A 25,259-nucleotide genomic window follows, 5' to 3' on the forward strand; every position below is an offset into this window, starting at 1 on the left:
CCCTAACCCTAACCCTAACCCTAACCCTAACCCTAACCCTAACCCTAACCCTAACTTACTTTACTATTTATAATTATTATTTTCTTAGCTAACTATAAAGTATAAGCTAAGTAGGTATTAGATATTAAGATAGCTACTACAAATTACCTATAGAAAGGCCTAGATAGTAGATTTACTACTAGATAGTAGACACTATACTTTTCTATAACTAAAACTAGGTTTAATATAAACCTAGAGAGTCTTTCTAGATAAAACTATATCTACTACTTTTCTACTTAGGCGTCTTTACAAATAGTTATCTCTTTTTTATTTTTTTTTTCTCTTTAAAATTACTATAATTATTACTAGATAGCGCTATAGATTAACTATTAGTTACTTTCTCTATAGTAAAATACCTTTATTATACTTACTATAAAGAGTAGTCTTTTAACTCTTAGGCTATCTAGTTAGTTCTATTACTTTCTTTATTTTTCTATAGACTGCGTCTCTTATTATAGAGATATCTAAACTTATTATAAGTAGGTTTAATAATAGTAATAGAAAGGTAGTGTAGAACTTAGTGTACGTAGTAGATTAGAGTCTAACATTATAACTACTAATATAAATTATATAAGATAACGTTTATTATAAAAATATACTTCTCTATAGAAGATATAACTATATTAATTAGTATCTAAAACGCTATTATATATATTACTAGTTAGAGACGTAACTATTACTATATATAATATAGATAAAGATTAATACGCTAATAGTGTATAAATCTCTTATAAGTACTAATTACTTAGTAAAAAGTAGTATTTAAATAAAGAACTATAGTTAAGACTCTTTTCTTTTATTAAGAGTATTATATCTAAAGACTATAGTAGATTTCTACATAGATTAGTGTAATACTAAAAGCTATTAGTAAGAAGCTACTTACTTCTTCTTTACTTTCTATAGTTCTAGATCTAGTCTAAATATTATACTAGGTTCTTACTTAAGTACTAGCTAAGCGCTAGCTTAGTAGTTAACGTAATAGAATACTACTTATTAAGACCTACTAGATTCTAAAAGGCTAGCTTTAATATATTAGGTTTACGTAAAAACTCTAGTAGAAGTAATAGTAATAATAACTATGTTAATAGAGAGTAGATACTCTAAAAAGATAGAAATAGTAATAGTAATAGTAATTATAATAAGCTTCTCTAGTAACGTCTTATAAGCAAATCTACTATTACTAACTAAGAACTAGTTAGTACTAAAACTATCTAGGTTATCTAAGTACTTATATTAAACTAGAAAAACAACGTTTATTAAAAAGAAGAACCTACTTAGAATAATAGAGATTATCTACGTGTTAGGTATCTAGCCTTAAATATATTATTTAAGACTAGATTAAAGTAACACTAGAATCTTTTTCTCTTATATAGTCTAGTAGTTTACTCTATTATAAAGACTTATAGTACTATTTCTTTATAATAGAACTAATAGTAGTAAATAACTTATAGTTAATCTAGTTATTTAGTCTTATAGTATTAGAACTTACTTTATAAAAGATAAATAGTAATAAAGTAGAAATAAGTATAGTAGATTAACTTTTATAGTTGTCTTACGTCTACTATTAAAGTCTTTAATCTCTTACCTTTTAATAAGAGAAAAATTATACGTATCTATTATTAGTATAATAGCTTCTAGAGAGTTTAGAGCGTATATTTATAAAGCTTTATTATTCTTATCTAGGCTTTATATTATCTTAAAGCTAACTTATATAGCATCTTATAATATACCTCTACTAAAGTAGAACGTATTAGTAGATATAAATTACTTTTTTTTTATTAGCTTTATTAAATTATCTTTTTTATATAGAACTAGTTTTATTAATTTACTATTAGAGTTTATAGGCGTATTTTAGAACTACTCTTTAGATAGCGCTGCGTTTACTATATAGTAATTACTTTTCTTATAGTAGAGAAAATAGATTTCTCTCTTAATAAACTTACTCTTTTTATTATATCTTCTAATATAGATATTCTAGTAGATAATTCTAGTATTATAAAACGCGTTAAGTTATTATTCTTCTAGAGTTATTACTCTCTAATATACTAGATAGTCTTCTATATTATATACGTCTTAAAAGGTATTAAAGCCTAGTCTAGTAATATAGAGTTATAGTAAGAAGAGTACTTTGCACTTTCTAAGTACTTAACTTATTTTAATATCTTCTATATATTAGATAAGCTTAGGTTACTAATTATTCTTATAGACGTTTAGCACTATTACTAATTTATTTAACTTCTCTAATCTATAGTTAGTATTCTATATTTCTTGCACCTTTTTCTATACTTATATAAGAAGATCTACTTATAGTACTTTATACGCTAGAGGCGTAATTCTCTAAGTCTAACTTCTTATATAATATTATTATATATAATTTATTAGATCTATAGAAAATCTCTAGACTATAAACTCTTAGACTTACTAAACTTTAAACTCTAGAGCTCTACTAAGTTACTAATCTTTAGACCTAGTTCTTAGAGAATAATAATATATATTATAATATAAACGTAATAAATAGCTTTATAAACTAATAAAATATATAGAAGCTTCTCTAATATTAGTAGATATAGAATAAAAAGAAACTTAAAGATAAAATTACCTTTTTAATATTTCTTAAAGCTACTAAGAAGAAGAGAAAGAAGACTACTAAGAAAATAACTTTTTAAAGAAAGAGAAAGTAATGCTAAGAGAGTATAGAGCCTTAATTTAGAGTTTACTTTCTTACTCTTAACTCTAAATATCTTATATTCTATATAAAACCTAAATACTTATACCTAGTTATAGTATCTATTCTCTTAAGACCTACTAGATTCTAGAAATCTAGTCTTAATGCGTTAGGCTTATATAAGAACTCTATTATATTAAATAATAATAATAACTATATTAATAAAAAGTAGACGCCTTTAAAAGGTAGAGATAGTAATAATAATAGTAAATATAATAAGTTTCTTAGGCAACGCTTTATAAGTAAGTTAGCTAGTATAGATTAAGTAGCGTATTACACTATTAGAAGATAGTTTCTCTAAGTATAGAGAATATAGAAAAAAAAGAAAGAGTAAGAGATTCTTCTTTAGACGCGCTATATAAATAATAAATAAGAAAGTAGAATAATAGTCTAATTCTATTACTTTTATCTTTAAAAAAGTAAGTATCTTTCTAGTATCTACTTAGAGGCTTAACTCTAATAGTAAGTTATTTTTACTATACTAGAGGTATCTAGAGAAGCTAAGAGTAGTAGTACTTAGATACTAGTAAAGATAGCAGCTTAATTCTATTACTTCTATCTTTAAAGTTAAGAGTAATAACACTAAGCTTACCTTTTAAAGAGAAGAGAGCGCTACTCTTATCTAGCTTATCTATTCTTTCTCTCTTTTTCTTATTAAGGTAGTTAAAAGTTAATTTCTTACTCTTTAGAATAAGCCTCTATATAAAGAACGTAATATTATAAACTCTTAGATTATACTTATTATAGAAAATAGTATTCTGCCTATAGTTAGAATTATATAAGTAGTTAATAAACTTTATTAGTCTACCTATAAACTTACTATCTATAATATAAAGGTCTTCTTCTTTAAAGTCTTCTAATATAGTAAACTTATTAAGTAAATATAAATAGAATACTTTTACTTTTAAAAATAAAGTTTTCTAATATATAGCTTTAGTATCTATTATAACTTTACTATAGTAAGTATTAATAAACTAGCTCTTATATAGATCTTATTCTTTATTATAATAGTACACTAGCCTTTTACTTACGCTAGTAGCTAAGTAAACTCTATCTAGTAGTAGATAAAACTAAAAGTAGTAGTGTTAGGCTCTTTAGATAGCTATTTATTAGAGAGTAGAAGGCTATAAAGAGTACCTAGGTAGAGAAGTAGTAGTTAGGCGTGTAGAGAATATAGTTAGCTAGTAGAGGTATATATTAGTTATAGTAGCGTAGATAGAGTTTACCTAGTAGAGAGTATAAATATTAATATAGTTTTAATTATTAGTCTAGTACTTTATATACCTTATAACTACTTCTACTAAGCTTAGATTAAGATACTTTATTATAACTTCTTTTATAAGGTAATATTAATAGTAAATATTAAAGCTAGAAGCTATACTAAGAGAATCTAGTAAGAAAGCATTACTATAGAAAATAATATTTTTACTAAAGAAAAAGCTTTTAAATAATAAGAGCTTACTTACATAGTAGCTCTAGAGTAGCTTTATCTTAGTAAATTATAGCTATAAGAAGCTATTTATTTATACTAGAGACTCTAGCTAGTAAGAGTAATAGCGTCTATACTAATAGAGATATTAGCTAACGTTATTAAGTAAGTTATTAGTATCTTTAAGCCTAGTAGCTTTAGTATTACTCTTTTTAAGGCTAAGCCTACTACTAATAAGATATCTACTAAGAATATTAAGAAGGCAAAGAGAATAGAGATAATTACTAGATACTATTATGTTAACTATATTATATATAACTTAGATAGCTATAATCTTATCTTCTAATACTACGAGCGTAATAATTAGAAGAGTAGAAAGCCTTAACTTAGTAAGATTTTCTAGATAGATCTATAATAGAGTAGCTATATATAGTAGTATTCTATTTTAATATTTTATAAGTATACTTATTTAGTATTTTATATAGCGTTGCTGTATAGTTACTATAATATCTAGCTAGCGCTTTAGTTTATTTAGTATTTATTTAGATTATAATTAAACTTAAACTTTAAATTATATACTTTATAACTAACACTCTTATTATATATATAACTTTAGGTACTTTTCTTAATATTTAAACTAGGTAACTAAGTTATAGCTAAGTCTACCTATTATCTACTTCTACTTAATATTAGTTCTTTTTCTACTATTACTATAGTATTAGCGTCTATAGTTATTAGTCTATTTATTTCTATCTATTATAAATACTACTCTTCTATAGTAAAAGCTACTTACTATCTATCTCTTAGACACTACTAGCTAGCTTATATTACTTATAATATACTACTCTTTACCTTTACTTATAGCTTCTTATCTCTTTTTTATAAATATAAAGTAGGTAATATATCTACTATATCTAAAGTAAGAGATAGATACTTAATAATTTAACTACTAGTAGATAGAGAAGAAGAGGTACTATATAATCTTATCTTTTATAATTTAGAGTTTACTTCTATACTTTCTACCTCTAATATTCTACTTCTAATATTCTATATCTAGTATTCTATACCTAAGCAACTTTGTTACATAATTCTTTAACTTTACCTAGGTACCTAAGTAGCTATAGTATCTACGCCTTTAGCTAATAACTAGAGCTTAGTATAGTATTCTATTTTTATAGAAGATAGTAATAACCTTACTAGAAATAACTAAGAATAAGATACTAATAATAATAAACTTCTTAAGAATAGGTTTGTAAGTAAGTTAATAGCTAAAAACTAAAAGAGAGTAAGTATAGAAACTATCTAAGCTATAAAAGTACTAATATTAGATAAGAAAGAAAATATCTATAAAGATAAAGAAGCTATTTAGAAGAATAGAGATTATCTACATATTAGTAAATTAATATACTACTTATACTATTATACTAACTTTAGATAGTTAAGCGTTTTAATCTAAGAACGCTAGAATATTTATAGAAAAAGAATCTAGTAAGTATAGTTCTTAGAGAATAATTACACTTACTATAAGCTAAACCTAGCGTATAGCTTTAATAATAATAAAGAAAAGGTTAGATAACTTTATTATAAGTAGATTACTTAGAATTAGAAATACCTTATAGATAATATCTTTTTCTTTAAGTATCTTTAAGTAAGTAAGAAGGCTAAAGGTATATTAAAGAAAGAGAAGAAGACTATTAAGAAGAAGAAGGTAACGTAGAGTAAGAAAACTTAAAGTTAAATATCTAGACTATAGATATTATAAAACTTTTCTTCTAATGCGTAATTACGTTATAAATACTACTACTCTTTCTATTCTAGAAAGTCCGCAAAAATAAATAGAAACTAAAGTTTTTTTTATTTTCTCTACTAAATCTTATAGTAAGTTCTTCTATACTCTAGTTATTTCTAGAGCTTTTTTATCTTTACTATTACTAACTACATAAATATAGACAGGCTACTACTTTTTTTCTCTAGCTTTAGATTCTTTTATTATAGCTCTTATAGCTTCTTCTAACTATACACTATACTTATATCTAGATATTAGTTTAGATAATAGCGTAAAGCTCTTTAAGAACTAAAGTTTATATTTTCTTTTCTATAATATTTTAGCGTGTATATAGCTTATTAGCTTATTCTAGTAGTTAGTTACCTCTCTACTCTATCTATTAGATATTTCTTTCTCTCTCTTACCTTCTCTTATTAAACTACTATTTCTAGCTAGTAGCGTATATTCTAGATAGAGACCTACTTCTATAAGTACTTAGTCTAGTATATAGATAATTAAAAGTGCCTATCTTTACCTTTTATACCTATATAGCTTAAGTATATTACTTTCTAGAATATAAGCTTAGAAAGCTAAGAGTATTTTAATAATAATAGAACTTAGCGTATAGATTAGAAAAGAAGTAAAACTAGCGTAGGTTAAGTAGCGTATTATACTATTAGAAGATAGTTTCTCTAAGCGTAGAGAATATAAAGAAAAGAGAGAGAAAGTAAAAGATTCTCTTTAAGGCGCGCTATATATATAATAAAAGAGAAAGTAGATAATAGTCTAATTCTATTACTTCTATCTTTAAAAGAGTAAGTACTCTTTTAGTATCTACTTAGAGGCTTAGCTCTAGTAGTAAGTTATTCTTACTATACTAGAGGTATTAGAGGAAGCTAAGAGTAGTAGTACCTAGACACTAGTAAAGATAATAGCGTAATTCTATTACTTCTATCTTAAAAGCTATAGGTAGTAATACTAAGCTTACTCTATAAAGATAAGAAAGCGCCCTCTTACCTAGCTTATCTATTTCTTTTCTTTCTTTCTTATTAAGGTAGTTAAAAGTTAATTTCTCTCTTTTTAGAATAAGCCTCTATGTAAAGAACATAGTATTATAAACTCTTAGATTATACTTATTATAGAAGATAAAGTACTACCTATAGTTAGAATTATATAAGTAGTTAATAAACTTTATTAGTTTATCTATAAACTTAGCGTTTATAATATAGAGATCTTCTTCTTTAAAGCTTTCTAACTTAGTAAACTTATTAAGTAAATATAAATAGAATACTTTTACTTTTAAAGATAAGGTTTTGTAACGCGTAGCTTTAGTATCTATTATAACTTTACTATAGTAAGTATTAATAAACTAGCTCTTATGTAGATCTTATTTACACTAGAGACTCTAGCTAGTAAAGCTAGTAGCGCCTATAATAATAAAGATATTAGCTAATATTATTAAGTATATTATTAGCAACTTTAAGTCTAATAGATTTAGCGTTACTTTTTTTAAGATAATAATAAGCTTCTAAAGAATAGATTTATAAGTAAGTTAATAGCTAGAAACTAAGATAAAGTAGGTATAGAAACTATATAAGCTGTAAAAGTACTAATATTAGATAAGAAAGAGAATATCTCTTAAGAAGAAGAACCTACTTAGAAGAAAGAAAATTATCTACGTATTAGTAAATTAATATACTACTTATACTATTACACTAACTATATAAAGTTTAGTGTCTAGATATAAGTATTACATAACTATTATAGAAGACTAATTAACTAGGTACTATTTCTAGAAGATAACTATATAGTATATAAGCTAAATATAGCTTATAGCTTTAATAACTATAAAAAAGAAGTTAGATAACTTTATTATAAGTAGGTTACTTAGAATTAGAGACACTTTATAGATAATATCTTTTTCTTTAAGTATCTTTATATAAGTAAGAAGACTAGAGGTATAAAAAAGATATAAAAGAAGACTTCTATAAAAAAGAAAGTAACCTAGACTAAGAAAATATAAAAGTAAGTATTTAGAGTATAGATAACATAAGACTTTTCTTTTTCTATATAATTATATTAAAGTATTAGCTTTTTTTCTTTAGAAGCCTATTACTTTCTAGAAGTCTTAGATAAGAATATTAATTAAGCTTTATTTTATGTACTTTTTAAAATTCTTATAGATATTCTAACTTTAATACTTAATCTCTAATAACGTAGAATTAATATAGTTAGAGCTATTACCTCTAGCTTTAAAAAGAGAAGTAATAGTTTTAGACTATTCTCTTTATTATCTAAGACTATAATATCTAAAAGGTACTTCTAGCTATTATTCTAAGGTTTATATATCTAACTATAGATAATAGAAGCTAGAAAGAGCTTATAAATAATATTGCGTTCTAGAAATATATAAAAGGTAGTAAGAAGAGTTATAGAATAATAAGAAAGATAAGAAGCTAGTTAAAATTATAGATATTAAAAGAGTTTCTTATTTCTATATAATTACGTTTTAAATACTACTACTCTTTCTTTCTTAGAAGGTTCTAGAAAGTAAGAAAGAGTAATACTTTTCTAGATTACTCTACTTATCTTATAGTAAGTTATACTATACTATATTTAATTATATAGCTTTTTTATCTTTATAACTAGTAACTATATAAACTATTAATTTCTCTTCTTTATTATTACTTAGTAAGCTACTATTTCTAGCTACTAACGTGTTTCTCTTAGAGTAGACGCATATTAAGCTTAAGAAAGTAAGCTAGAGTATTATAATAGAGTAATAAGATACTTACTAGAGAGTTAATACATTATATAAATAGTAAATTAAAATTATTTTTCTTACTTTTAATACTTAGGTTAATAACTTTCTTATTAAACTTATTCTAGAAATTCTTCTTCTAATAAGTCTTTCTTAGTATTAGGCGCTTTACATCTCTAATAGATTAAGGTAATAGTAAGTTAAAGTTAGACTTTTTATTACTAAATATATTTATTAGAATATATTTACTTCTTTCTTATAGTATATTTTATCTTATTAGTTTTCTTTCTTACTAGGTAGAGCTGTAGCTTGTATACGTTAGCGACTATCTAGATATTAGTAATCTAGTATACTTTTTATATTTTTATACTAACTTAGTATAGTTAAGTATTAGAATATAAATATCTTATAACTATTAAGAGAGACTAATATAATATAACTAATATTTAAGTACACTTTAAGAATTAAACACGTCTAATAATAATAACACTACTAACGCTAATAGCTCTTCTCTAGAGGTAACGCACTAGATCTTTAATAGGTACTAGTTAAGTAGTAGCTTAGTTTAGCGTATAAAAAACTACTTATTACTAAGTAGCTATAGTTACTAGCTACTATATTACTAGGTAGATAGAGACGTATCTATCTAATCTCTATATAGCAGCTTCTTATAGAAAAGTAACTCTATAGTTTACTACTAAACTTATAGATATAGACTCTCTTATAACGTTACAGCTCTAGAAGTAGAAATAATATTTATAACTAAGTAGTAACTATATAAGTTAGAAAGTAGTAGAAATAGAATAGTAGAAAATTATAAGTATAGTACCTACGTGCTATTAGCGTATGCACGTAGAGTGCCTATATAATATAGTCTATATATAGTAAGAGTAGCGCTTTAGCGTATAGTGTATAGTATAATTAAAAACTAACCTCTATACTACTATAGCGTATAAGTAGTAAAAGAGGCGTAGTAGTATACTACGTACGCTAGAATAGATAGCTAATCTATATACTATAGTAAATATTATACACTAGTATTATAAAAAAAATATACGCTATAATAAATATAGTAAGCGTTAGACTTTATATTATATCTACTAACTACTTTTAAGAATATAACTAGAGTAAGCGCTTCTTTACTAAAAACCTCTAATAAGACGTAGTACATAGTTTATATTAATCTTACTTAAGATAATAACTTTCTATAATATTATTATATACTCTTAATACTACTAAGCCTACTAGCGTATAAGCTAACTTGCGTCTACCTTAATAAACGCCTCTATAAAGAAAATATCTTACCTTTTCTATATCTATAATAATAGCGCCTAAATACTCTACTAAGATACTCTAAGAAGTATTTCTTTATACTTAAGTTATTCTTTTTACTAAGTATATACGCTATTTAGTTATTAGATAACTCTTAGTATAAGAATATTATATTAGATAAGCTTTTTAATATTAAGTCTATAGATAAAGTAGTCTTATACTTCTATACGTAGTATCTAATATAGTTAATAAAGATAATATAACTTAGCTCTATTAAGTCTATGTAGATTATAGATTCTAGAAGTATTAAGAGCTAGTCTATAGTATAAGAACTAACTAGAGAGCTTTATAAGTATAGAAATAGAATAATCTATTATCTATCTTATCTCTAGTAGTATAGCACGTGTTATGTAAAGTTCTTTATTTCTTTTAGAAAGAATAGAACTTTATAAGTTATTATTACTTTAGTAAATTTAACTTCTTAGAAATAGAGTTATAAAAGTTACGTAGATAGTAGAGAGAAGGCTTCTACTTTAATAAATAATATAGCCTTTATAGTAGACCTTCTCTTATAGACTATAATAGTAGTAGTGTTAACTTAGCTTAACTTTTAAATTAAGTTTTAGAATTTTCTATAATACTTTTAGATTTAGCTATTATTGCTAGTAGCTATAAATTAATATAACTTTAGCGTATACGCGTACCTTAGTTTTGTATATATAGAGTATATTCTACTACTATAAGTATTAGTTCTAGCTAATAACTATTAAGAGGTCTAAGAGTAGCTTTATCTAGGTTTAAATTACTAAAGCGCGCTATAGTAAGTCTTAGACTTACGCTAGTAAAATAGTATATATACCTTATTCTATATATATATTATAGCACTTTAATAATTAGCTATATTAGTAATATATTTACTAAGTAGCTGTTTAGCGTAATTTAAAACTATAAGCTAGAATAAGTAGTTATTAAGAACACGCTAAAAAGATTACATATTTATTATCTTTTCTAATTATTAGCTCTTACTACTCTAAATAGTAATCTACGCTATATATTCTATTTAAAGAAGCTAGTAGAGGGTTATAGAATACACTTAATTCTAGATTAATACTTAGTAAATATAAGAAAGAGAAGGTAGCTTACACACGTAAAGATAATATAGATCTAGTAGTAGAATAATAGCGCTACTAAGAATAATATACTTCTACGCTACTACTTAATCTTTATAGATTTATAGAATATATTATTTTTAGCGTAGAGTAAAGAAAGCTATAAGTATAGAGTATTATTTCTAATACCTAGATATCTATAGAAGAGTAGAATTTACACTAATATTAGTGTTACTAGTTTATATTATAATATAGATAAGGCGTAGTTTAATAGGTAGGCTAGAAGAGAAAAATATATTAGACTTAAGGTAAAATCTATATATCTTACACTATATAATATAAAAAGCTATAGCTCTAGAAGCTATAATAGAGTTATAGAGTATTCTAGTATTATACGCAACGTTACCTTACACGTAATATTAGCTTATACGTAGTATTAGCTTATATATAGTATTAGCTTATACGTAATAGAGTTAACTCTAATAGAAAAGAGCTATATAGGTTAATAGATTATAAAAGATAGATATAAAGAGTAGTTTTAAAATTACTAGGTTTTAGAGTTACTACTACGTTTAGATAAGTAACACTAGTAGAAAACTAGAGTATATATATAAAGAGTATTTCTAGAATTATAATCTTTTTATAATACTATTAATATAGTAATTTATATATTAATAAACTATACGTAGAGAGTACTAAAAAGTAATTTTAAAATTATAATATTTCTATAAAGTAACTAGAATAAGTAAATTATATTATAGAGTAAAAGTATATTATATATATTAATATAAAATAATACTATATATAGAGACTCTAAGAAAAGAACTAAGGTTTCTCTTTACTATAGAATAAGTAGCTAGAATAGGTAAAAGAAAGTAGTAGAACTATATTAAAGAAGCTTATAGAAGAAAAAAAAGCTATACTATTAAACTATAACTATAGTATAGAGATAGTAATAATAATTCTATACTTATAGTTATTAATATAAATACTCTTACGTAAAATATAACTCTAAGTAGCTATAGTTAGATTAGTAAAGCTAATATAAATCTAAGTAAAGTATAATCTATCTACGTAATATCTATAAGTATATAGTAGCTTCTAGTGTAATAATATACTCTAATAAAGTAGCTTTAGTTAATAGATATATACTTATAGATAAGCTACTAACTACTAGTAATATTTATAAAGAAAGAAGTAGCTTCTAGTAGTAATACTAGTATTACTAGTATAGATAGAGCGCCTACTAGAGTAGTATATATAAATATAAGTGTTAATACACTACGCTAATAGCTAACTAGAGAGTAGATAACTACTAGTAGCTACGTAAAGTTACTATAATAAAGTTAAAGTTAAAGAGTTAATTAATAATCTAGTATAGTTAAGTTCTAAGTATACTAGATTAGTAAAGTCTAGACTTTAAATAGTGTGTATAAGACTAAATAGTCTACCTATAGTTACGCTTTTAATAAAATAAGAACTAGCTTTATTAGTAATTAGCTACGTACTATAATTACCTCTTTATATAGTAGTTTAACTTATAGTAAGTATATAAAGCTAAGTTATTAAGTAGATATATTTAAATATGTAGCTAAACTAGCTATAACTTTATATAGTAAACTTTATTATTCTAGAAAGTATTATAATATATATAAGAACATAGTTAGTTATATACTTATAGTTAGAGCTAGTAAGCGTAGAAGGTCTACTTATATAATAGTGTTTTTAAGTACGTATAGCTCTACTCTAAACTAGCGCTCTCTCTATTTCTAAAGCGTTAGATTAGTAGAAGTTACTATAATATATACTAAGTCTTTACTTAAAAGAAGTATAAACTTAGTATAGTTATATTAATAGCCTTATATATATATAACGTAGTGCTTAATATTTATAGAAGTTAAACTAATAGAAGGTTCTATAATATAGCACTACCTTACGTTAATAGAAATAATACTAAACTAGAGCTATATATTATTCTATACTATTAAAGATAATACTACTATATATAGCTCTACTACGCTTATAAGCTTACTAAGACGTACGTAGTCTATATAGTAACTACTAGTATATATTAAAGATATATAATATATAGTAAGAGTATTAATAGAAGTATTATTCTACGTAAGATTAATAATAACACTATAATATAGGTATACTAGTAACTTATTATCTACTATAATAATAACACTATTACTCTTACTAGTAAGGTCTAGTATATTAATAATCTAAGTAGTTCTAGTAGGTATAATAGTGTTAAAAAGTAGTACTCTAGAGATAAATATAGTTATTAGAGCTAGTAAGTAGTAGTTAAGTTAAAATAAAGAATAGGCATAGCTATAACTATAGTAATACCTTTACTCTAGACTAGGTAATTTTAAGCACTAAACTACGTATACTCTATTTTAGTACTACTAGTAGTTACGTTATTAATATTAAGCTACTATAATATTATTTATAATATTTACTAAATAGTACTATAGTCTAAAGAGTATATATAGAATTATAAGGTTTACTAAAAGCTTATAATTCTATAATTAGTTATAGTGTAGTTTTAATATTACTATACTTATTAATATCTAGCTACTATAATATCTATAGAAAAGATAGTATATAGAATAGTAGTATAAAGAGTATATAGAAAATTAATAGGTTTCTTAAATACTTATAATTCTAGAATTAGGTATAGTATAAAGTTAGAGAGTATATACATTAAACTAGTTTATAGCTTATATTTTATTCTACTATTATATTCTTATACTATATCTAATAATAATACTTACTATTAATATAGACTACTTACTTTATACCTTCTTACTCTACTAGTTATCTAAGAAATAAAGGCGCACTTTCTCTAAAGCCTTTTCTAATAAATTCTTTCTAGTATACTTACTACTTTTTTCTACTATAGTTTTTATACTATAGCTAATACTCTATACTCTATCTCTATAAGAAGCTTTATATAGTAGTTTCTCTCTAGTAGATAAGAGCTTATTAGTAAGCTCTAGAGCCTAAGTAGAATTACAAAACTTATAGAAGTTACTCTTAACTATAATATTCTAAGTAACTATTACTATTATTAGTACTTATCTATATTAGATTAGTATCTCTACTAAGCTTCTACTCTTTTATATTAAAGCTCTAAACCTAGCTACTAATCTACTTTACTTTAAATAGATTAGAGTTATTAAAAATAGCTTTACGTTTCTTATAGTTACTAAACTTCTTTACCTTCTCTACTTAAAAATAGTACTTAGTTATAGAGTAATAATTACTATCTATAATAAAGCTACTAATATATATCTAGCTAAGGTAACTATATAGTCTATTCTATCTATAGAAATATAGTAGAGCTTTAGAGTTAGAGTACTTTAGCGCTATAGTATTATAAAGATAATATAGAGTTTATAGTAAGTAGAGAAAAGCGTATATAAGTAAAAGAAAAAGAGAGTAAGTATACTTTTTATATAGTTACTACATAGTTTATAGCGTACTATCTCTTAGTAGTAAAATAGGTTAGTGCTTTTATTTTGCTATATACTTATTTCTATAGTAATTATCTTATTATATCTTATACTATTACCTAAACTAAAATTTATAATATTTACTATATTAATTATATTACGTATTATATCTATAGTAACGTAAGTAGACTCTATACTTATTATATTTACTATTTTAGTCTAGTTTTATATTTAAAATCTCTATTTCTTTATAACTCTCTATTAATTATATAGTATATTACTATTACTATTACTATAGCTAACACTAATTCTACTTTTAAAGTTATTAGTATTACTATTAATACTCTAATTAGACTACTATTAGACTTTACTAGCACTCTAACTAGATAATAAGATATTACTTACTATAAGTATATATCTACTATATTACTAGTTTATATTCGCACTTTGTATATATATACTATAACTAACACTAATAGAAGAAAGTAATTTCTACTATCTATATTAGTATTAACTCTATACTTAGCTTATTTACTAGTATTAAGGTTATAACTTATCTAGCTATCTAGGCTGTTATTATATACTATAATAATCTTTAATATTTTATTACTAACTACTATAAATATATTAGTCTATAGTAATCTAACTAGATAGCTATAGAGTTAACTAGTTAGAACGCTGTCTACCTATCTAAGCACAACCTTACACTTTCTAATAATCTACTACTATTTTAACTTATTATCTATATACTAATATTAAATACTACTACTATAATATATAACTATGTCTTAGCTAATAAAATTACGTATTTTACCTATACTACGCTACTTAGAATCTACAAGACTAAACTATTTTATATTATAGTTTATACTAGAACTACTAATATCTTTAATAACTTTTAGTAACTTCTACTATAAGAGACTATAAATACTATTATTAAATAGGCTAAGATCTACTTTACAGCTATTTACTTTAAGTTTATCTTTAATAGTCTAAATATAACTAATACTACGCTATCTATACTTATCTATAGTATAGTTACTAATAGCCTAGCTCTATATCTATATTAGCGTGTAGAGTTAACTACGCAGTAGAATATATATTTTGTTACTAGCAACTAGCTACTAGATACTTCTAATACTACTTTTATATATATAGATAGTTAATTTATAGTTAGAGTATAGTATTAAATAGGCTAGTTAACTACGTAATAGTGTTATAGTAATAGTACTAGATAGATAGAGTTTACTAATACCTAGTTATATCTCTAAATATATCTATATTATATATATACGCGTTAGTTTGCATATTACTATATATAATATACTACTTTTAATATCTTAACTTATAAATATATAGTTTCTTATATTAATATATATTAGTAATAATACTACTACGTATATATATATTTAGCTAAATCTACTATATATAAAATTATAGTCTCTTAGATATATATAGTACTATTTAAGTATAGTAGATATTATATATAGTACTTAGTTATATTATTTCTATATATATATAGTACGTAAAGGTATCTACTTTATAAGTATAAGGCTACTTCTAAAATTATAAACTTTTTACTACCTTTATACGCAAAACGTTATAATTCTATATATAGCCTATCTCTAGTATAAGAAGTAAAAGGTAGCTTAAGAAATTATAAACTTTAATAATAAATTAGTAGTAAAATCTTATAATCTTATAAATAGTATATATAGATTTATAATAGATATAATATAGATAAATATTTTCTATAGTAAATAGATGTCTAACTATTCTTTCTTATCTATAAAGTTAAAACCTATTACTAGTCTTACTACTATAGTATACGTAATAATTTAGAGCTCTTACCTCTATAAAAATTACCTATTCTATATACTTCTATTATATCTACGCTACTTATATAGTAGAATTCTATTTACTCTACGCCTATACTATTTATACTACTTTCTACTACTTTGCTAGCTTTTTATAATTTTTTTTCTTATAGTTTTTAAGCTTTTTAGCCTTTACTTTCTAAGCTACGTAATTAATAAAGTTATTAGTAAGGTTATTAACTAGGTCTAGCTTTAGCTTCTTAATAATGCGCTTAGAGTTAGACTTATTAGTTTAGTTAAACTTATTAGACTAGATATCTACAGCGTCTATAGTAACGTACTTACTAGTTAAATTCTCTTCTATATTCTTATCTTTATATATCTTAGTGTTACTATTAAATATAGTAAAGTTATTACTACCTACCTTCTTATTATCTACCTACTTATTATTAATATCTATATTACTACTATTTTTATCTAATATATTATCTAGGTTATCTTTAGTATTAGTAGGCGTAAAGCTAGTAGTAGTATTCTTAATACTCTAGAGTAGAGTTAGTAAAGATATAGAGGCGCTTCTATTAAAGTTATTACTAAAAAGTAGAGTTATCTTACGCTAATAACCTAGAACTAGAATAGATATATATTAGTAATTAAGATTAGCTAAGATCTTATTAAGTGTTATCTTAGTAGTGTAATATAAAAGACTTACATCTAGAAGTAAGTAGTTACTATACTATAGCTTACTATAGATATTATTCTAGTACTAGAGACGTATCTTCTAACTATAAGTAATTAAGAGTAGAATATAAATTAGCTTAGATTCTATTATAGTCTAGTTAGTAGATATAGAGTACTTAATAGGCTAATAAGCGCTACGCTAAGTTTTCTAAAAAGCTAGATAGATTATAGTTACTAGAGTATAGGTTACTATAGTCTAAGATACTCTAATAGTTATATTACTATCTATAAGCTTACGCTTCTTACTTAGAGTACTAATAGAGGCTATAGTAGACTCTATCTAACTATTACGCACTTAGATCTTTTAGAAATAGATTATATTAAATATAGTAATAAGAAAGTTATCTAGCGTTATCTTTAGTAAATTAAGGTATACCTCTAGAAAGTTATAATTCTTCTTATTTCTTAACTTACTATTAATAGAGACTTACTTCTCTATACTACTTATACTTATAGTAATAAGTTTATCTTTATCTATTATATTCTTTTTAGTCTAATTAGTCTAGTTAAATACCTTAGTAATATTTATAGTAGTAGCTAGTATAGGTAGTATATTATCTATAGTAGTTTATATAACGTTAACATTATATATATTAGAGTTATATAGTTTAATAATAATATACTTATATTTCTAGCCTATATAAACTACGTAGCTAACTATCTAGATAAATATTAAATTAGAGCTAGGTAAACTTATAATAATTATATAATAGGTATAGTTCTATATATTAAGTCTAGAGTTCTAATTCTTTAAAATATAGATTACGTTATATAGCTAGTTATACTTAGTATTTATTAAGCTATTATACTACTTATATAGATTAGTATTAAACTTATAGAGAACTAAGGCCTTTATTATAGAATTAAGGTAGATAAGTAGAGCTATAGATTATAGGCTAATAATATTAAAAAAAGTATTAAGAAACTTCTACTCTAATAGATTTATATAAAAAATAACTACTTTATAGCTATTCTTAATATACTATTTCTATAGTAACTTTAGAATAGTAATAATATAGGCTAAGTAAATAGTAAAGGTAGTAGTAAGACTAGCTATATTGTTAATATCTAGAACTTTATTCTAGAGTAGTACACTAGTAATATCTATATTCTTATAGCTAGTATCTACGTTACTAAGTAGTAAATAAAGATACTTATAGTATTATCTAGTATTACTAGATTATTATAGCTACGTAAGAAAAGAGTTACTATTTATAGCTTATATACTTAGAGTATACATAAAGCCTAGATATAATAACACTAAATTTAGTATACGTGTAATATTACTATTTAAATTTATAACCTTTATTTTACTTATAACTATATTTTTAGAAAAGATATAAATATTCTTTAAAAGCTTAGTAGCGCGCGTATTATAGAGGCTTTAGTTAATTACGTTATTTTTAATATAAAGTTAAATAGTAATATAGAGAGAAAGCTTATTTACTAAGATATTAATATTTCTATCTAGATATATTATATATTTAGTATAGTATATACGTATAAAGAGTATATTCTTAAAAGCACTATATAGAATAAGACTCTTAGTAGCTATAGTAATACTATTAACTATATATTTTTAGAAAGCAGTTATAGTTAGATAGTACTTAGTAAGGTTACTACTAGGTAGATATAGATTACTATTAGTCTTAGTAAGAGCTATCTAAGCTTTCTTATCTAAGTTCTTATCTTAAATAAGCTTTAGTAGACCTAAGTAACTATAGAAGCGCTAAGAAACTAGAGTAGCTATTATAAGAATATTAAAATAAGTATTAATTTATAAAAATACTTTTAATACTTATAAATACTTATTACGTAGATAAGTAGCCTTATCTAATATAAGTATACTTACTCTACTATCTAGGTTACTAGTAAACTTAGAATAGACTCTATATTAATTATACTACTTCTCTACTTCTTTAAGACTTAAGCTATAATAGTTTATTATCTAGGTATTATAAGTAGAATAACTATATTATATTAATAGAGTATTATAAGTTATTAAGATTATAGTTTAGTAATTAGCGCGCTTAGAGAGATTAAGAAGTAGATTATTAATTTTTAAGAAGTTAGTAATATAGTAGATACTATATAGTAGAAAGGTATTAGTATCTATTATATTATAGTATATAAAGATATAAACTATATCTATTACTCTAACTAAAGCCTTTGTAGTTTACGTAATAATAGCTAGATTAGTCTACTAGATAACTATCTATAACTACGCTAGCTTTTTTAAGTGTACCTAGTCTTTAGTATCTTATATAGCTTATATCTCTATATTCTAGTTATTAAAAAACTAGAGATATTAGTATAAGTCTATATAAAGATATATTTAAAATTATAATATTTCTATTTCTCTTACGCGTGTAGTATATGTTATATAAGGCTATATCTAAAATTATAAAGTTTTTAAATTCTATATATTTAAGCTATAATCTTACGTAGATACTAGCTTTATTCTATGTAAGAGTATTTCTAAAATTATAAGGTTTTAAAACCTTACAAATTCTATAGTAGCTTTATATAGTACGTAGCTAGTACTTATATTATTAAAACTTATTCTAAAATTATAAAGTTTTTAAACTATATAATTTTAAAATAGACCTTATTATATAATATTATGTTAGAGGTAAACTTACTTATATAATTATTATAGTAGCTCTATTAGTCTTACCTAAACTAGTAGAGTTAGTATATATATTACTCTTAGAGCTCTTTCTATGCCTACGTTACTTAGTAGCTTTATTAACTATTCTTACTACTACTATTATCTATAGCTAAAGTAGAGTTTATAGTTTAGCGCTACGTATAAGTAGATTTAACTACTACCTAATATTAAGTTAACTAAGCGTAGCCTAGTATTCTAATACTAGTATATACTTTAAGTTATATATAGTAAGAATACGCTACTACTACTACTTAAACGCTTTATTCTTTACGCTAATAGACTCTATACTATTAGTAGCACTATTTTCTTTATTACGTTCTTAGTCTATCTCTTTAGTAGTTTCTAGCTTAGTAGCTTCTATAATATTTAAAGTTATATTTAGCTTAATAGCCTTACTAAAAACGTCTATATAACTAAAGCTACTAGTAAGTATATTAAGAAGTATATACTTTACTATATAAGTCTTATAACGCTTAGCTATATTAGGTAATAGATCTTTAACTAGATAGGCTAGTACCTAGTTCTATAGTAAGGTAGAGTTATTATTATTTTTAATTTCTATCTTCTTAGTAGGTTCTAACTAATTAGGCATCTCTTTACTAATAAGCTTATAGTACTTATAGGTCTTCTATAGAGAAGTATTATAAAAGTTTATATTTATATTATTCTTCTAATTAACCTTATAGTTAGAGAAAATACTAATAAAGTAATTAGCGCTAATAAGCTATACGCTTTCTTTACTCTCTACTTTATAAAACTAGTTTTTAATAGAGTTATTATTAATATTATTACTAATTAAGTTATTAAGTACTATAGCGCTTATAGATCTAGTAACTAGTAGTTTAGATTTATAAGTTAACTACTATAAACGCTTAGTATTAAAAATACGCTTAGTTATAGCTATATTACGTACGTAGATAGCTATAGTAGTTAGCTTAGGTTTAGCTACTACTAGAGCTTTCTTTGTTTAGATTTTACTAGATAGAATAGTAGATAGATCTTCTATCTCTACGTAAGATATTATCTACTTACTTTAAGCCTTCTTACTTATAGTTAAAGAACCTACTATCTAGCTAGTGCTATTATTCTCTATATCTAGTATTAACTTATTATTACTATTATTAATTAGCTTCTAACTAAGTAGCTACTAGTAGCCTTAAGACTTCTTCTTAGGTATAGACTATAAGCTACTAGCTTACTTATTTAATCTAGGTACTAGTGTCTTAAGAACGTTTACTTTATAAAGAAATAAATATAGTATAAAATATTAGTCTATACGCTATATATTAGTAAGGCCTAGATCTCTAAATAGTGTAGATATATTATTAAAGAGTACTAAGCAAAACTAATAAATAAGCTAGACTATCTACTTAAGCTATAACTTATTAGCTATTATTAACTCTATAATATAAATTATTATACCTTAGTCTAAGATATAGTAACTAAGTAGCTAGTAGTACTATTAGTAATACTAGTAGAGAGACTAGAACGCTTAGTATTTAAGTAACTCTAAACCTTAGCCTATATAATAGTTTCTATAGTATTACTAGTATTTAAGATAATATTAGATAAGCCTTAGATAAATAGAGAAATTAAGTAGTTAATAGCGCTATTAATAGTATCGCGAAATTAAGTATACTTAAAGATATTAAAGTAGAGGCCTAATATAGTTTAAGATAATATAGTATAACTACTAGTGTTCTTTCTATATTTATTATAGGCAGTATTTATTAATAAAGAATTAGATATATATAACTTTAGAATAAGAGAGTTAAGCGCTAGAGGCTTTATATTTACTAATAAAGAGGTATTACTAGGCGTAGAGAGTACTATTATACTTAATAGCTCTATAACTATGCTAGATAATAATAGCGCTAGAGTATATTCTATAGCTACTACTTATAATTTCTTCTATTTCTCTAGCTACGCTAAAGCTAACTAGAATAAAAGTAGCGCCTAGTTAAGAAGTAATATTAGAAAAGTTAATCTATAGTAAATAGATAAATAGGTAATAAAACTCTAATTAGTTAAGTAATATAAAATAGTAAAACTATAATATAAAATCTATTATTATATTAAATACTATATTAATGTTTAAGACTATAACGCTAAGTACTATAAGTTCTAACTAGATAATAGTAGGTACTATAAAGAGTGTTAAGGTTAGTATAGTAATTCTTATAGCCTAAAGTTTATTAGTAAATACGCTTATTAGAGTCTATTACCTTATTATCTATAACTAAAGGTAGATTTAAGAATTATAAGGTTTTAAAAATATAGCTAACGTAGAAGGCTTTCTATTACTTATTATCTATAACTAAAGATAGATTTAAGAATTGTAATATTTTAAAAATATAATTACTATAGAAAGTATTCTATTACTTATTAACTATACTTAAAGGTAGGTTTAAGAATTATAAAGTTTTACTATTCTAACTATAATCTATATTTATTAATTCTCTAATATCTATATAAGGCTATATTAAGAATTATAAGATTTTTTTAGGTTATTTTAAACTTATAAGAATTAGATTTAGATTACTTAATTAAAATAAGATAGTTAAGTAGATAGGCGCTCTAATTATAAGAAAAGAGAAAGAAGAAGTAATAGAAGAGAAGAGAGATAAGAAGTTTATATACTCTAATTATCTTAGTACACTAGCTAACTAATCTAATAACTAAGCTATTAAATCTTTTAGTTTTCTTAAAAGTACGTAATTAATATATTATTTTAACTAGTCTAGACTAAAGCTACGTACTCTATAACGTTATTAAATACTATTACTTATACTAGCGCTTTTTCTATTATATACCTACAAAAGGTTATAATTTTAGAACTAGCCTTACTTATTATCTACACTAGTTTGTTATTAGTAGTAACTCTATTATACTACTATAGGGTTATTATAGTATTAAGAAGTATTAGTATATAAGTATAGTAAAGGCTATTTTAAAATTATAACCTTCTTAAATTATAATTATATATTATAAATAGTAAAAAGGTTATAATTTTAAAATTAGTTTTATATTATATAGAGTAAGATAATATAATTAAAAACGTATTTTAATTTTAAACTATATTATAAAGTAAAATACTACTTATCTAACTAAAGTTGCGTATTAGTATCTACTATAATAAGTACTTTAACTACGCTATACTCTAACTATTAGAAAAATATCTTAGTAATCTAATATATATCTAGATATATTTACCTAGCTTTAAAATTATTTTAGAAATTCTTTACCTAGTAGAAGTATTTACTAAATAACGTAGGTGTTTTAACTTACTTAACTCTTTAGCTTTTCTAAATATATTTAATTTAATAGTTACGTATACTTAGAAAGTTACTTTAGATATATATCTAAACGTTACGAATAGTGTACGCATCTATATAAGACTACCTAGACTATATTATCTACGTAGTCTCTCTATTATCTCTAGGCACTACCTATATTAGATAATAGTTAAATAGTATAAGGTACTACTAATAATAGCTACTACTCTATTTATTTTCTATTCTAAACTAATACTTATTAACTATATATCTAACTATATAGTTGTATTACGCGTAGAAGTAGTTCTATAGCTCTATAGCTATAAGATATACTATATAGTTCTTAATCTAAAACTATTAAGTAGTAGAGAAGTTATCTAAAAATAACTATATTATCTTATTAGTTTAATAGCTCTACTACGCGTAGTTAAAGATAAGTTATTATTTATTATACGCTACTTTAAAAGCAATATTAATAAAGAAGCTTAGTAGAGGTAAAGAGAAAATATTATAGTTTACTATATTTTATTAGTCTATTACTTATTATATTACTATTATATTACTTATAGAAACTTTATACTTACTTTAAAGAAGATAATAATACTATAGAAGATATAAGTATTATATTCTACATGTAGCGTTTATAACTACTTTAGATAATAGTTATTAGCTATAGTATCTAAAATACTAGAAGTAGAACTTAGAATAACTTACTACTCTTTATAGTTAATAGTATATAGGCTTTAGAAGTACTATCTTCTCTTATAGTTAGCTTACTCTAGCGTTAGTTAGAAGTAACTAAAGTAGTCTTAGACTTTATAGAGAATAGAATAATATATTTATTATATAAAGCCTTTTCTTCTCTATAATATAGGCGCTTTTTATCTCTATCTATAAATACGTTAATAACTTATTAATAACACTTTATATTATAATAGAGTAGCTATAGAAACTTATTTACTTAGTTTTATTTAGCTTATTTTACTTTATTAAAGTGCTAGTTTAGTATACTATTAGAGAGAAGAACGCAGGTAATATAAGGTAATCTATCTTATTCTTTTCTTCTACTTACCTATAGAAATATAATAAAGTTACTTAGCTTACTAATTTATAAGACTATATAGATATTAGAAATATAAATACCTATTATAAAAGTACTTATAGTAATTATTACTCTAAATATATTTAATGCAAAAGTACTTTAGTTATACGCTTAGTTTTCTACGCTTATTTAGCTATAGTAGCTATAATAATCTATCTATCTAGATAAGCTCTTTACTATAGTTATATAGTTAATAAATATAAGAACCTTAAGTTCTATTCTTTATATATATTAGATATAGTAGATTAGATTCTTTTTATAGCTATTATCTTATACTTCTACTTTTTAAACTTTATATACTATATTTATATATACTATAGGTTTCTAGTATATATAAGTATTACCTAGAACTCTAGCTAGTTATAGTGCCTCTTATTAACATACTATAGAGATAGTAGCTAATAGAAAGGTTAAAAGTGTTATATATTACGTTAGTAAGTAAAAAGATAGTAAATGTAGATAGTATTTGCTATTAGATAGTAATATAAAGTAGAACTTATCTACTATAATTTACTCTAGGCAGCGCTAGCTTTAAAGTTAGTAGATAAATACTTAAAAGGTAGAGTTAGTAATATTCTTAGAGGTAGTAAGAATAATATATATATTCTTATTACACTAGCTCTACTTCTATACTATAGTTTTAATATCTATTACTATATATTACGTAGTAATATCTATACGTAGAGCTACTAGAGGTATAATAATAATAATCTTCTTATAGCTAGAAAAGCAAGTTAGTAACTAAAAGAGTAGACTTTTACTAGCCTCTATACTAGTAACGTATAGAATAATAGTAGTACTCTCTAGAATAGCTTTTAGTGCCTTTTATTAATAGCTATAGTACTTAGCTTTTAGCTCTAAGTTTTCTCTAATTAGAGCTTTATAGTTTATATTATACTTTAATATAAGAGCCTTAGTTATTAGATATATTACGCTATAGCTCTTCTTAATATTAGATTTATAACTTATAAAACTAAGCGCTTTATACTACCTTACTAATATTTTATAATACGTAGTAGGTTAGTAAAACTACTAGGTAAATATATTTTATAGATTAAGTGCGTAGATACTATATACTATTTTAGGTAAGTG

This window comes from Alternaria metachromatica (assembly GCF_023757995.1).
Source record: "Alternaria metachromatica strain BMP 0045 chromosome Unknown scaffold_27, whole genome shotgun sequence".
In the NCBI taxonomy this organism is placed as follows: domain Eukaryota; kingdom Fungi; phylum Ascomycota; class Dothideomycetes; order Pleosporales; family Pleosporaceae; genus Alternaria; species Alternaria metachromatica.